The following is a 16087-nucleotide window of genomic DNA, read 5'->3' as shown; positions in this document are numbered from 1 at the left end:
GTGTCTAAAAGTATTGATGAGAAAATGGGTGAGTTTTTAGTGGGGTGCTGTACACCAAGATTTTTTTTAAAGAATCAAATATGAGGTGTGTAATGCACAAATTCTGATTCCTTTTGATACAAGGTACAAAAATATAGTCACTGTTGATGCAAGTGCAATGGGCATAGGACACACTGCTGTCTCAAATGCATGGCACAACAGAAAAAACTGTTGCTTTTGCATCATGCACCTTGACTGATACTGAGTGTTACTATGCAGTCAATGAAACATAGGCGCGCACTGCAGAATGGGGCCTAGAATATTTCCGTACCTATGTCTGGGACAGTCATGTTACTCTCAGAACTGATCACAAACCACTATTGAAAGTTCTCCTTCCAGGTGATGCTGGCAAAGGGTCAACCAGGCTGGCTACGCTAGCTTCATGTCTTCAAGAATATTACTATGTCATTGAATATATTCCTTGGTTGAAAAATGTCCAGGCTGACTGCCTTTCACGTTTGTCACTGAATTGAAAGATTGTAGATAGAGAAGCGATCGTGTTTGAAGAGACTGAAGGAGGTGTTACAAGTTTCGAGGATGTTGTCAGTATTTGTGGTGGTGTGGTGAGTAATTTGAATGGATGAAGGCGATGAAAAGTGATGAGGTACTTGTCGAGGTTATGCACATGATAAGGAATGGAAATAGGAGGGAAAGTACCCTCCCATTAGCTCTGCGACCCTACAGCAAAGTTCTTAACAAACTTTCTGTAAGTGATGATGCCATAGTTATGAGAGGGTAGAGATTGGTTCCTCCTTCTGGGGTGCGCAAAAGCTTGTTTGATTTAGCTCATGAAGGACATTTGGGTCAGACCATCACCAAGAAGCGGGTCAGGAAGGAGTTTTGGTGGCTGGCTGTGAATAGAGACATTGTTGATTGGGTGAAAAGGTGTTGCAAATGTAAAGAAAGTGAAAGAAGGTGGAAGTTAAATGCGCGTTCTGAAGGAGCTAGTATTACAGATCCTGAATGTACTTGACACAGTGTGTGCTTAGACTTCTTTGGCCCTATGTGTAACCTTGGATGTGGCAGAAAATTTGCTGTGGTTATGATTGAGGCTCATTCCAGATGGTTGGGGGTTTCATTTTTGCAAGAGATTATCACACTTGCAAACATAGGAGCACTGCATGAGGTTTTTGAAGAAGAGGGTTTCCCGGTCTAACTCATCACTGACAATGAGACACAACTTACCTTGCATTAGATGATGGACTTTTTGTTGTCGTGTGGTGTGTGACATTCGTGCACTGCCCTTTACAATGGAATGGTAGCAGGGGTGAACCGTATGATACAGGCAGTGTCAAATTGTTTGGATGTAGAGAGTATGATCTCAGATTTGGTGTGGTCCTACGACACCACAGAAAATTCTGCCACTGGCGAAGTTCCTTTTTGTACACGTGATTTGATTGAGGGAAAAACAGAACGGGCATAAAACTTTCTGTGCGGTAATGCTAATTCTGAGGTGGTGTCCGATGGGTTAGAATCTAACCGTATTTGTCAGGATGGCAGTGTCAACCTGTGGATTGCTCCTGGTGATAGGGTAAAGATAAAAGTAGCCAAGTATGATAGGCAAAGGTTTGGTGAAGAAGGGGGAGATGGTGAAGGATGCAGTGGCTTTATGTTCATGAAAGATTAAGAAGTACAACAAGTGGACAGTGGAGATTTGGAGCATGATTGTGCTTTGGAAATGGGTGCTGATGGCAATGCAGGCATGCGCAGGGTTGGCTTTAGCGCTGGTGGCACTCGGTGTCTTTTTTGTTGCCCCTCCCCCTCCATGACCTTGTCCCCAGATTCCCTCACTATCACCCTGCAAAAGTGCTCCTCATCTCTCCATAGCCTCTCTCTCACATACATTTCATTTGTTTTAAAGTACTGGTACAGGCTGGTTTTACTAGTCCACTCAGCTATCCACATAAAATACACATTTCCATTTCCATCTATCCCCTCCTCATACATCAGTACACTGCACTTTAATGAACTCAGCACTCCACAATAAGGCGTGTTGCGCAGCCCTGCACCATACGGCCACTTATGTGCCCTTTAAGGACTCCAACAAACCCACAGTATGGTGTGCCTATTGTACAAAAATATTGAAATGGAAGTTTAACAATTTCGGAAGCCTACAGATTGATAGAAGTTATTTAAATGCAAAGTGTGCCACTATTGTGAGTAAGCAGTGACTAGACGGTCACTTTCAATTATCATTGAAATAATAGTTGTATGGTGAGCACTCTGGAGACTCTGGGTGGGCGACAAACAATCCTTCTACTTTATGGGGTACAGACTGAGCATCCACCTGAGGGGTGAAGGACTAGCAGTTACCTGTCTCTGAACTGTGGCTCGGATGGGGCATCTTTCTTCTGGGCTAGGGGTACAATGGTTCTATCTCCCTCTTCCATAGACAGTGTGCTTGTAACCAAGTGAAAGTCAGTATTAATCAATAGGGATACCCAGTATAGTGCAGAATCTGGGGACAATAATATGAAATGAACAGTGGTTCTGCCACAACACACTTTTCAAAGCTAAATGATTTCTACGTTTATTATCCCTTTCTACGTTATGATATCAGTCAATGTTACACAAATCTGTCTAAACACATACTCCAAGTAAATAGCATAAACTAATTATGTCATTCTGTAATTTATTTGAAGCAAAAAGGTTTTTGTATCATCTTACAAAAGAAAAAGAAACAGGTCATACACACATTATTATCTGGTGCAAGGAGTGAGAGAGTGAGATAAAGTGTATAGTTTTCATAAATCACAAGACACAACAAATCCATTGAGTACGTACATAAACGGCATTAACAATAAGGCACAGAGTGAAAACATGTAGCTATTCTCAAAATGACCTCAAATTATTCCTAATCAATTCACTGGTCAACATGGAATGTAGTGCTTCTGATTATTAATGTCATTTATGTATGTACTCAACGGATTTGTTGTGTCTTGTGATTTATGAAAACTATACACTTTATCTCACTCTGTCTCAGTCTTTGCAACAGATAATAATGTGTGTATGACCTGTTTCTTTTTCTTTTGTAAGGTAACCAATTGAAGGCACTGTCCCAGCCTCCACCCTGTGTCTGACTGATGCATGCTGCTGCTAGTGCTTAGCCTGTTCTATGCTGCTAAAGAACGATTTCACGGCTGGTGTCCCAGGCCACACTTGTAATGAGAGCGCCCACTCCGGTGTAATGCTTGCAAAACTCCTCAATCAATGGAGAAGCGCATTCACTTATATGCAGTGACTTACTAGTATTGCTAAAGGTTGATTATGAAAGGGATGTTCATTCAAGCAATGCATATAAAAACTACTTTAAATATCGCATACAGAAATCACTTTTATGAATTACTTGCAGGAACTGGGTCTCAATCAATAATAACCTCGTGCTGTTTTTTATACATGTTTTTAGAAATGTATGGGCTTTGCAGGCGCTGTGGCTATGATCAACTAAAAATGTCTTATGTGAGGGCAGGGCCAGTATGGCTCAGCCCCATGTTAAGTACATGGGGACAAAGAAAAGTCCTGGCCGTAGGAAAGGAAACAAGTCACTTTAAAATACACAATGGTATTTTCCCATCGACCCAGACAGAGAAGAAAAGCTATCTACCGACAACAGCTATCTCACTATCTTAAGATACCATCTAATGACATCTGAGACAAGCAAGATATATCCGGCTGACGGGTGTCATTGACAGGCATGCCTCTGTATGGGGGGATGAGGTGCCCTGTATCCATGGAGTCCAAAAAGGTTACCAACCAACGAAGGAAAGTAAATGCAGCAGTAAGAAAAAATAACACTGGAGCACACACAAACAAAGTGAAGGACAATTTAGTTCCTGAAGCCTGTATGATCAATAAAAATGACTTCGTTTGGAAGAAAATTGCTTTGCCTGAACTTTGAACTTGAGTTTTGAGCTTGCACTGAACATGGCATAATTCGAAATTTCAGAGTTGATAATTACATTTATTGGACATGTCAACTAAATTGATGACTGTACATTTGAACATTGACACCTTTTATACCCCATGTACACAATGTTTTAGTAATTTAAGTTATGGTTGCCTTTTTCTTTCGTATGACAGTATCAGCCGAGACTAAGGATGAAGGTTTTGCGATAGATACCGTCAGGGCATTAAAAGTCACAGAAATTGATTACTAACTTAGATTCGAAAGATAATGTTTTAGGGTACTCTATTAAACAACACATAGCATATTTGAAAAGACCCGGTGGGAATCTAGGTTTTTTCTTCTTTTCACGTGCAGCACATGTTTGCATTAAACAAACACATGCGTGCACGCACGCAATTGGGCGCACCCACACACAAATAAATATTCAAAGTATAAACTATGTTTAAGTAAACTTTTTTATTATTTGGTGTTCATGCACGAAGTCGTATGTGAGTGTTATAATTGTTTCCTGCACTGTTGAGGCAAATAATGTTAAAAATTTGTATTTTGGAAAAAAACGAAGGGGCATATTTACAAGGGCTTTATCTCCGCCTTTTTGGCTTACAAAGCCAAAAAAGCGGAGATAAAACCAGCGCCCTATTTACAAGAGGGTGCTAACATGCACAGTTGAATGTTAGCACCCTTTTTCCCAACGCCTCCCTTTGCATCTCCAATGAGATGCAAAGTGGGCGTAACTAGGTGTACCCCGGATGGACTACCTTGCAAATATCGCTGATGTTTACATCGCAATATTTACAAGGCAGCCCACATGATTTTAGCAGACGTTAGATTTTGGCGAAAACAACGGTTTTCGCCAAATTCTAACGTCTGCTAAAATCCTGACTTAGCCATCCCTAACTTAGGGGGTGGATTATGCTGATACGACCCTGTGGGTCATATCAGCAAGGTTATCGCCGTTTTGCAGGGAACATCGCTGGAAAACCAGCGATGCTCCCTGCAAAAGGGCGATAGCCTCGCTATCTCTGGAATTTTTATCGCCCTGGAGAAACGCGTTGCTAATAACGGGGGCTATAAATTCCAGGGCGATAAATTCCAGAGATTGTCTGCAATAATATTATCGCTAAGCACGGCCAGCGATAATTATCGCTGGCCGTTGATAATATGCCCCAAATTGCGTTGATCCTGTTTATACTAACAATCTCAAGTCAAATATTTAGGAATCGTAGTACAACGATTCTTTATCTCTGTGGGTCTCAGAGTTATTGGTGGCGATAAGATGTCAATAATGCTAAACTGACTGATTTTAGCAGTAGTATTATATGTTTTGTTCGGCAAAATATTTAATTTTAGAAAGGCATTTGTTGGCAGTGTTGCACTCCTGCCTTTCTTACTGATGTTATATTGTAATTGTTGTAGTATACATTTGAAGCTGAATAGGTTGATTTGGAGAAATGTCATTCGTTTTGTCTGTTTAGATGTTTGATTGCATGTGTTTTTCACAAGAGCCATATATTTTGTATTTGCACAGTTTGATGGCTTCTAGATAGCATCATATTTCTGCTGTTTTGAGATGACCCCAGAGACACAGGTTCATGCCCAGAGTGTTTCAGACAGGGAAGCAGAGCAGCCCGAGGGATATTGGGCATTGTAGCCCTCACTCAAACAGCAGAGGCATGGGCAAGGGCGATGACAATACCAGAAGACATCTGAAGGGCTTTGTCAAAGTTTGTAATACAACCAGGCCCATATTTATAACTTTTTCACTCAGTGCAATGCGACAAGCCGCCTGGCTGGACTGCGCTGCGTTGAAAGGGAAAGAGCAGGAATGCACCGTATTTAACATTATAGAGTACACTCCTGGTTTTTTTTCTTAGTGCTGGAGAACTTTTGGCTGCCTAGTGCCAACGCAGGCACCCGTGGCCATGGTGCAAGGGTGCCTGCGTTGTATGAAAAGTATCCTCTGAGGCATTTTCCGCTTTCTATGTGTGCTGCAGAAAGCACACGTAGAACAAGGAAAAAACAGGGAGAAATAAAGATATTTCTCCTTGTTGCACCTCACTTGGGGAGGTGTAGCATTTTGAAGCATTCCCAGGTATACCACTAATGGTAAATTTGGGAATGCACTAAAACCCATGGGAAGATGCGTGGGAACATCCACGCTCCAACCCTGGAATGGCTCCCTCGGGCAGAGTGACTCAAGGTAGTGATTTGAGCTGCCTTGTGTTACTCCAAATTTATCAAGCCATGCAGGGCCACGCAAAGTGACTTTGTGTGGCTTGATAAATCTCACTTAGGTTTTGCGTTGCCCTTGCGCCCCCTTGCAACGCTTAAGTGCGATGGAAAACCTTGATAAATCTGTCCCCAGTGCTGAAAATGACCAGAACAGCACTACATGTAACATCACGCATTAGCAGGTTTGTTTTGGATACCAGATCAGCGTTTCCAATGGAGTCAATGATCCCATGAGAGGTCAGACCATGTCCAGTGCAGCAGAGGCCTGACAGTGTCTAGTACAGCACATGTATGCCGGAAGCACCACACGTGCGCACACACATACACACACCATTTTGCGTATCTGGTGGACTTGGCCCTTTTTGCAGGGTCATCCCTGAACTTTTTGCCTTCCTCCTGTATTTTGTCTGACCTGTTTTTGTTGGTTTTATGACTCTGGGCACTTTACCACTGCTAATCAGTGCTAAAGTGCATATGCTCTCCCTATTGATGTATGGATTAGTAACTCCATCCCTAGTACAGTTCACTGCTTGTGCCCAGGTCTTGTAAATCAAATGCTGCTGGTGGGTTTGCAGCACTGGTTGTGCCACCCACAGAAGCAGCCTGTAAAGTATGTCCCAGGCCTGCCATTGTAGAGCCTATGTGCAGTCTGGTACTGCCATGGGTGACTGGCCAAGTGCACCCACTTGCCAGTCCCTAAACCTTCCCTTTTCTTCATATCAGACACCCCTAAGGTAGGCCCCAGGGCAGGGTGGATTGTAAGTATAAGGTAGGACATGCCCTGGTGTGTGTGGCATGTCCTGATAGTGAATTACAGCCATTTTTGTTTTTCACTATTGCAAGGCTACCTGTTCCCCATAGGCCAGAATGGACAGTTTGATTATAACATCTTATAATCCTAATTGACTCAGGGAACTAGGTAGAACATCGAGTTTAGTATTCCTGAACTCAGAATGATAAATACATCTTTTAGTGAAGTTGGTTTTAACATTCTGTGTTTGAAAATACCACTTTTAGAAAGTAGGTATTTTCTTGCCTAACTAGCCAAGCCTGCCTCTGCTAGATTGTGTATTCCATGTCTGGAGTTTGAGTGACAGGGGCTGGAGGATTCCAAGAGACAGGGTGAGTCAGCACAAGGCTGAATAGAGAGATCTACATCGAGAGTGGTGGGTGGAGTTGCACCTGGGTCTGAATAGGGCTGTGCCTTCCCTCCACAATGCTGGCTCCACCTCTTGTGGTGCGTCTGATGTCCCTGGCCCACACTGTCAAAGGAAAGAAGGAGTCATGTAAACAAAGTGCTCCAGGACTGACCAGAACTGGTTTGAACTAGGCAAAGGCATCTCTGCCTTCAGAGAACAAAGAGAATACGACTATAAAAAGGCGGACCCAGACCCCTGAACTTTAGATCACTTTTGGGAAACAAGAAGAACCTTTGCTGAGGAGAGGAACCAGAGAGAGAGACTGCAGGAGGAGACTATCCCTGTGCTGTGTGCTGTTTGGGGGATAGGCCTGCAGTGGTTGCCTGACTGCCAAAGAAAGGAGAAAGGAACTTTATGCTACTTTCATCAACTTGTAAAGGATCTCCAAGGGCTTGAAGAATGAGCTTGCTTCCTGCTGAAGTCTCAGGAACAACAGACTTCCCCAACTAGCTCCCCTGCATTCCCTTGCTGGGAATTGAAGTGCCTGCTGTTGAACTGGCCTTCTGAGAGACTGTGTGTTGCTGGGAGCTGGAAGCGCGACTCAAGATGAAGAAGCGTGTTGCCGCCGCAGCAGTTCTCGTCGCATCGCCAAGAAAGCGTGCCACCGCTGCCGCCATCGCATCGCCGAAGCAGCTTGCATCACTGGAGAAGAACAGTAGAACAGTAGAGGTGAGTAAGCCAATCGAGGGTCGAGTATGGATCAGGCTGAATGTCCGGCTCCAGCTCGGCCCTTGTACCATGAAGACTGTGGAGTCAAAATAGAGCAGAGCCGGCAATCCCATGCACTGAAGGAAAATAAAACACCAAACACGACAGTTGCGCGCATAACATCTCGACCTTAAGTTTGCACTTTTTTTTAGGAAAGATGTTTTTGACACTTATAAATGCATGACTCGCGGCTGGGGGGATCAGTGGGGAGGTAGCGTGGGGGTTTGTGTGGATGGGGGTATTTAAAAAATACATTTTAAAACTTCACTTACTGGGTCCCACGCCACCTGTGCTCCTGGCCTGTCATGCGCCCATGTTTTCCTGCTGGTTTCCTGCTCCTGGAACAGGAAGAAGGCATCCTCCCTCCCCTCCCTTAAGCCAATCACAATGCTGCAATGGCAGCGTTGTGATTGGTGTGGACGGCGCCTAGCCGGGTGCCTGTAAGGAGGCCAATTTCTCTATGTAGGCTGCATGCAGTCTACATTGAGAAAATCGAAAGTGAGCATGACTGGTTTGGTCAGCCCCAGAAGGCCGACCAAGCAGTCAGGGCCCATAACATTGGGCAAGCCACTCCTTCCCGAACCACCCACCCGCCCGCCCCCAACCAGGCATACCATTCTGCTTTCTTGCAGCTTGAAAAGTAGAAACATAAAATGGTATTTAAAAAACCATTTTATGTTTCTGCCTCTCGCACTGCAAGAAAGCAGTGGGGCGACGCTCCTGCGCCCTCATGGAGGAGCCACCCCTGTAAATGTATGATGTCAGACAGAATGATCATGTGATGCATCTGTTTATTGTACAGTGTCTTCATTTAATGTAAATAAATAATTGAGTACAAACCACTGCCCTCCGATAGTAAAAGGGAGAGCAAAGGAATTTTCCACCTATTTGCTGAATGGCACAAGGTGTAACCATGAAACCTCAGGAAAGCTTATCTGGGCTGAATGGGGAGAATTTAGCTGCCATAAAAGCCCGACAGGTAGAATGAATGATGCGGTGTACAATAACCAGGGCTTTAAAATTGTTCTTTTATTGATAGGTAACCATTTGAACAAATTGAGCTTGGGATTAATGTGATCCTGACACCTGGATCATATTCGCAGACAGGCAGCTGATTTCTATACAGGTTACCAGGTCCTCAAAGTGCCACTTATTGGCAACACATTCACTAAATTCTCATGGGCTGCTGCTATAAAGGAGGCAGCACTGTATGAGAGGAAGCTGGGAAGGCCATGATTTGTAAATCAATTTTTATTCTCGACCATAGTAAATAACCTTTAACAGCATGTTCCCAGCTAGTCAAGTTTGAAATACCAACTTGCTGACCTATTGACAAACATACAAAGAAGTCTGTCTGCGATTAAATCAAATCCTGGGATATTTATTTAGCGCACATATCACTCGAAAGTCTCATGGTGCTGGTGGATGACTCTGAGATTAAATAGATTTGGTGCAATTAGATGTCAAACAGCCATGTCTTTAACTTCCTACGAAAACAGTTATGATCATTTATGGTATGTAGATGTGGGGGCAGTTTGTTCCAGAACGCTGGAGCAAGGAAGGAGAAAGATCTCCCTCCATTTGTAGTGGTACGAATTCTGGGAGATGTGAGGAATGCTAGATTACTGTATCTCAAAGTTCTGCCAGGTTGATACCAGCTTAACTTGTTGGCCCAAAAGCCTGGACCTTTTACGTACATATTCTTATGCGTTAAGCAAAGAATCTTAAAGCTTATTCATTTCCTTACAGGCAGCCAGTGTAGAAGTTTCAGATTGGGTGCCAATGGGGATCTTGGTGGGAGATTGAGTACCAACCTCACTGCGGTGTTCTGCAGAACCTGCATCCTTGAAAGAAGGTTATCATTTGTGGATGCCAGTATGGTGTTCCCATAGTCCATACGGCTGATAATAAGTCCCTGGACTAGGGGTTTTCTCGCCTCCGTCGGAACGAGGATAGATGACTGCCCCCTGTCCAATGCCAGTCTGATGTTGTCAGTTACTTCCAGCAGAGCTATTTCAGTGCTATGGGCTGCCCTGAAACCCGCTTGTGAGGGGTCTAGCAGTCCCTGGCTCTCAAGAGGGACAACAAGCTGTTTATTGACCAGTGACTCGAGCATCTTACCGAAATGGGGGAGCAGCGATATTGGACAATAATTGGAAAGATGTTTCGGGTCTGCAGTAGATTTTTTTAGTATAGGCCTGACTCTAGCAGTTTTCCATGTTTTAGGAACTTCCGATTTTTACAATGACTTGTTAAATAAATCGGCGAGGCTGTCAAGCAACGCTGGGGCTATGATTGTAAGAATTCTTGGTTGCAGGGGGTCTGTAGGAGAACCAGATTTTACTTTTATGATAGCTTTGGTCACTTCTTCAGAACTACACTGGGTAAATTCTTCCAGAATGTGGGGGGATCAGCGGCAGTTATGGAAAGATATCCCGGAGCATTGATAGTATCTAGTGGGGGAAAGGAATTATGAATTGCTATGATCTTATCGTCAAAAAATTTGGAGAGGGAATCTATCCAGTCCTGAGAGGTAGAGGGTTGCGTCTGAACAGGTGGAGTAGGGAATTATTTTAAAATTTGGTAGAGCTCTTCTTTTCAGTTTGCTGCCTTCTCAATACGGTTTAGGAGAAATATTTTTTTTGTTTGTCTTATGCTTTCCATATACTTGTGGTGAACACCTTTATATGATTGGACTGAAGTAGGTAGTAAAAAGAGGTAAGTGGACTTTGCGCCAATATCGTCGCCAAACTGATTCCTTCCTGTCGGACAGTATTGATGGTATGGTCTAAAATAACACATTTTAATAGGCTGTGGTCCGACCATAATAATGGTAGTGGAGACTCAACCTTTACCTCTTTAGAGTTTGTTAACAGTAAGTCAAGCGTGTGACCCGCAATATGAGTGGGCCCGGTTACCAATTGGACTAGTTCCAGGGTACTGATACTAGAAATTAACTGATCTGTGTCTGGGTCCTGTAATAATTCCGCATGGTAATTAAAATCTCCTAACAGAAGAAAAAAATCTGAGGCTAATACATGTGGAGCAATTATCTCCAGTAGCTTATATGGGAAGTCATTTTTGGGGCCGGGAGGTCTATATACTAAAGCTCCTCTCCATGTTCCTCCTAACAGACCCTCCATTTTAAAGACACATAGTTCCATTTTGTTCGTGCTTATGGTTTCTAAAGAGGTGATGTTCACATCCGGAGTAGTGGCTATAGGCAGGCCACCTCCTCTATTATTTTCCCTATCCACTCTTATTATGTTGTATTGTGGAGGAAAAGCAGTGACCACGTCTGCAGAGGCATGCTCGTGCAACCAGGTTTCCGTGATAAAACAGCTATCTGGTAATTCCGAGTCGATGAGACTCCATATTTCAACAGCGTGTTTGGGGATGGAACGTGCATTGAAATATAGTGCTTTTAGTGGTTTGGAGATTTTAGTATGGTTGGAGTTACATGTTGCTTGGGTTTCACTAGGGGGATTAAACACCTATCTCCTTGCATTGGTTGTTTTAGAAGATGTAACATAGGCCTGACAAGTTTGCCAAGTCCATCTAAAACTTATTTCTCCAGTCTAGGTTTATTCTTGCATTGTGGGACATGGATCTTTGATTGTATGACATTACCATGTATGTTATTACCATGCACGCCTTTACCACGTACGCATGGCACAACATCGTGGACCTTTACCGCACACTTTTGTGTGTGTGTGTATGTGTGTGTGTATGTGATTATGTATATGTCTGCACATATATGATTGCTTGCACACACATATAACCACCCACTCCCAACATTCCAAGCTGGAGCTATATGGTCTTCAGCCGCAGTGCAGAGACCCCTTGTAGTTTGTTCTATGGCTGCCATTTATGGCCTGATTTTTTTTAATGACTCAAAGACATGTTTAATATTTTTATTTAAAAAGGCTCTGTTGAAAACATTTTGTGATAGTCAGTAATATTTAACATTGCAATGGGTAAATTTATAAAAATATACCTTTTATAGTTGTTGGTGATTTTATGACAAAGCCTATAGGTCTGGTTCATATATGTTGATGTGTTGACCCCATGAAAAGCCAGTAGGTCGCCTTCTGTTTTTTATTTTGGTGTTTTGACTCTTTAACAAAGCCAGTAGGTCAGTATTACTCCATTACTCCATAATCCATGAAGTGTGCTTTGTAATTGATGTCATCGATGAAATTTAATCTTGTTTTAAATTGTATGTATTTGTGTTTGTTTATTGTATTGTGTTTTGGCTTTTATGAATGAAATTCGAATAAAGCATACTCTGACTGACTGACTGACTTAATATTAGTGGTGGGCAAAAAATTCCGCTCTGACGGCAGAGTTTGTTTGAGTTTTGCCCACTCTGCGTTCCACTTGGAGTGTGGAGTTCCAGCAAAACTCACCAACCGCCGCATAGCTGAGATTTTTATGTTTCAATGTTAGGTTGGCGAGCATAAGTCAGAATTTGTGTCCCCTAGCATGATTTCTGGGTGCTAGAACGCCTCCCGGTGAGATTTCTCAATGCAGGCAGTTGGGGTAGGTAGCGAACGTTCGTTTTGAGAAAGCTGACACTCAAGTAGAAAATCTACCTGAGCGGCTGAAAGAATTAGCACCCTCTGGCACACTGTGTGGGGACATTTGTGCTGGTTTTACAGTGCAAAACTTATACCAGGTGTTAAAAATCAGTTCAAACTCTGAGAGTTCCGCCCACCCCTATTTAATATGACTCTCGCAGCCAGGCTCCATACTAGGACCCCCCTCCAGTAGCACTTGGCGGGTCAGGAAATCCCTACTCTGCCCCCAAAACATTTTTTAAAGCATTTTTGTAGGAAAGGGTACTGAGTCCCCAAGTACTAAATGACTGTTGCCCCATCTTTGATGAAGTGGCAGCCAATTGGATCTTACTGCAAGATCTTTTGGCTCCACTGATCCACTGCAGCATGAAATATACAAAGTTTTTCAACCTTAAGTTTTTAGAGACTACTGAGTGGATTTACACGAAATCAGAAAAGGCAAGCGTACTGGCCCAAGATCTAGCTTTTTGTCAAATTTAGTGTTATTCCGTTCAGCCCTTTTGTCTGTAGCTGTGTCTAATATTGTTATGAAAAAATCAAAGAAGAAAACATGTTTGGGGACCCCGTTTTTTATTGGCTCCACTTGACGGACCACCCCAAAACTTTCCAGGAAGGAGCTAAGGTGGATGGAACACATCTGAGGGAAAGTTTTGCCAAGATTCATTAAACCGCGCCGAAGTTAAAAGCAACCCAATAATGCTTTACCTATGGAAACATGGTCCTAGCTATAACTGCCACTGGCTAATATAAAAATATGTGTATGTATATGCATAGATAAATATATATAGATATAAATATATATATGTATATGGCAACACTCCAGAGGGCCCCCCCTTGCTGCACTACTCTGCACACGCACCTCCTGACGCGCTCTTGGTTGGGGGATAAAGTCCGCTTTGATGTTAGGGTCCTTATGGGCCAACTAGCCCACCTGTTACCTCCAGTAAGGCACACACAGTGGGATTACTGAGAGGTGGTCGGAGGTCACAACCCTTTTTACATCACTCTGCAAACGCGCCTCTTGGTGCACTGCTGTTGGGGCGATGAGGTCCCCTTGTGTCCTGAGGATCTCAGGACTAATGTGAACTTCATCCCCCAAGCAGCAGTTTGCCAGGAGGTGCGTTTGCAGAGTGGTGGAGAAAGGGGGTGTGACCTCTGACCACCTCTCAGCAATCCAGCTATGTGGGGCCTACTGGAGGTAACAGTAGGGCTAGTTGTCCCCTGGAACTCCCAAGATGCAATGGGACTTCATCCCCCAACCAAGAGCATGCCAGGAGGCGTGTTTGCAGAGTTGTGGAGAAAGGGGGCATGGCTTGTGACCACGTCTTATCAATCACACTGTGTGGTGGCGCCTATTGGGGTAACAGGTAGGCTAGGTGGCCCCTAAAGACCCGCAGCAGCGAAGGGGACTTCATCCTCCAACCAAGAGCACGCCAGGAGGCACATTTGCAGAGTGGTGGAGAAAGGTGGCATGGCCTGTGACCCCCTCCCAGCAATCCCATTGTGTGGGGCTTCTGGAGGTAGGCTAATTGGCAGCTAAGACCCCCAGCTGTGAAGGGGACTTGACCCCCAAACCAAGAGCACACCAGGAGGTGAGTTTGCAGACTGGCGGAGAAAGAGGGCGTTGCCTGCTATCAGAACTCAGAAATTCTGCTGTGTGGGACTTACTGGAGATAACACGAGGGGTAATTGGCCCAAAAGGATGTCCTTGGGGCCAACTACTCCTCTTGTTACCTCCAGTAAGTCCCACACAGTGGAATTGCTAAGAGGTCTTCGGAGGCCATGCCCCCCTTTTTCCACCACTACATAAACGCGCCTCCTGGTGCACTACTGGTTGGGGGATGAAGTCCACTTTACTCCAGAAGGACCTTGGGTGCCAAGAAGCCCTCCTGGTAGCTCCTGTAAGTCCTATGCAGTGGAATTCTAGAGAACTGGTTGGAGGTCCAGCCCCTTTCCTCTGCCACTCTGCAAACATGACTGCTAGTTAAAAAACCTTAAAAATTCACTGAAAAAAGCAAAGGTTACTAGGACGTTATAGTTAGGAATTTGCATTTGAAAAATCTTAGAAATTCACTGAAAAAAACACAGGTTACAAGAAAGTTATAGTTAGGCTGATATTGCACTTGTACAAAACCTGTGAAATTCAGCCTTTATAGTTAGCTGAGCTAACTATAACTCGTGCACCATCAATGCACTGCTGATGATGCCACATATTACATCACTCATGACATGGTCAGTGACATCACTGATGACATCACTGATGGCATCTCAAATGACTTCACTGATATCAACATCCACATAATCTCTGATGCACCTACTCACACCCCAATATAATCTTTCAAACACCCACTCCAAATTTCATACTAACATTCTCGAAATCATACACACACCAATACCAGTATGTACATACCCACTGACTGATTCATGGGTCTACACACACATCCACTCACCCATACAGCCACTCATACACACCTAGTCACTCACCAATACACCTACTGATATATCCACTCATACACCGATACGGACACTCACATACCCCCACTCAACCATAAAGTTACTCATACCCCTAGTCAGTCACCCAAAGAGTCAATCACACTGCCATTTTCTCACCTATACAGTTATACACAAACTACCTCACTTATTCATACAGATGCTAACACATACTTACTCTCTTATACAATCATTGACACAAGCACACACTCATCCATACAGCCACTCCCACAATCACTCACTCTTACATATAGTCACTTATATACTCCTACACTCACATATACTGCCTTTCACATATGCAGTTACTAAACCATATTCCACTGAGATATCCATTAGCTTACCAACACAGCAATACACACACTCACTCCTCCATACAGCCCCTCAGAGATGCACTCATAAACCCATACATCCAGTGAATCACCCACTCACACAACCATGCAGGGAGTCACAAACACCCCCATCCACCCACACAGACACTTAGGCACCCATACAGGCACTCCGACAACCAATCAATATCCTATATAGACACTCATGTAGCTACTCACAAACACATGCATCCACTTACACACCAACTGACAGACTGACACAGACATTCACACAGATTAGTCACTCACATATACATCCACTGAGACACATATAATCACTCACTTATACAGTCAGTCCCTCACCCACTAAATCATCCATACAGACACTCATATACCCATTCATCCTTCAATACACCTTGAAGTATATATAGATAAGATTCTTAAAATTTTAGAAACACTCACAGTCACTGGATGATGTCATCAGTGATGTCATTTGAGATGTCATCAGCAATGTCACAGACCATGTCATGATTGATGTAATATGTGACATCATCAGCAGTGCATCGCAGGGGTGCAAGTTGTAGTTAGCTCAGCTAACTATAATGGCTTAATTTCACTGGTTTTGTA

This window comes from Triturus cristatus, chromosome 10, assembly GCF_964204655.1.
Source record: "Triturus cristatus chromosome 10, aTriCri1.1, whole genome shotgun sequence".
Lineage (NCBI taxonomy): Eukaryota > Metazoa > Chordata > Amphibia > Caudata > Salamandridae > Triturus > Triturus cristatus.
Note: the sequence above shows the minus strand (reverse complement) of the source record.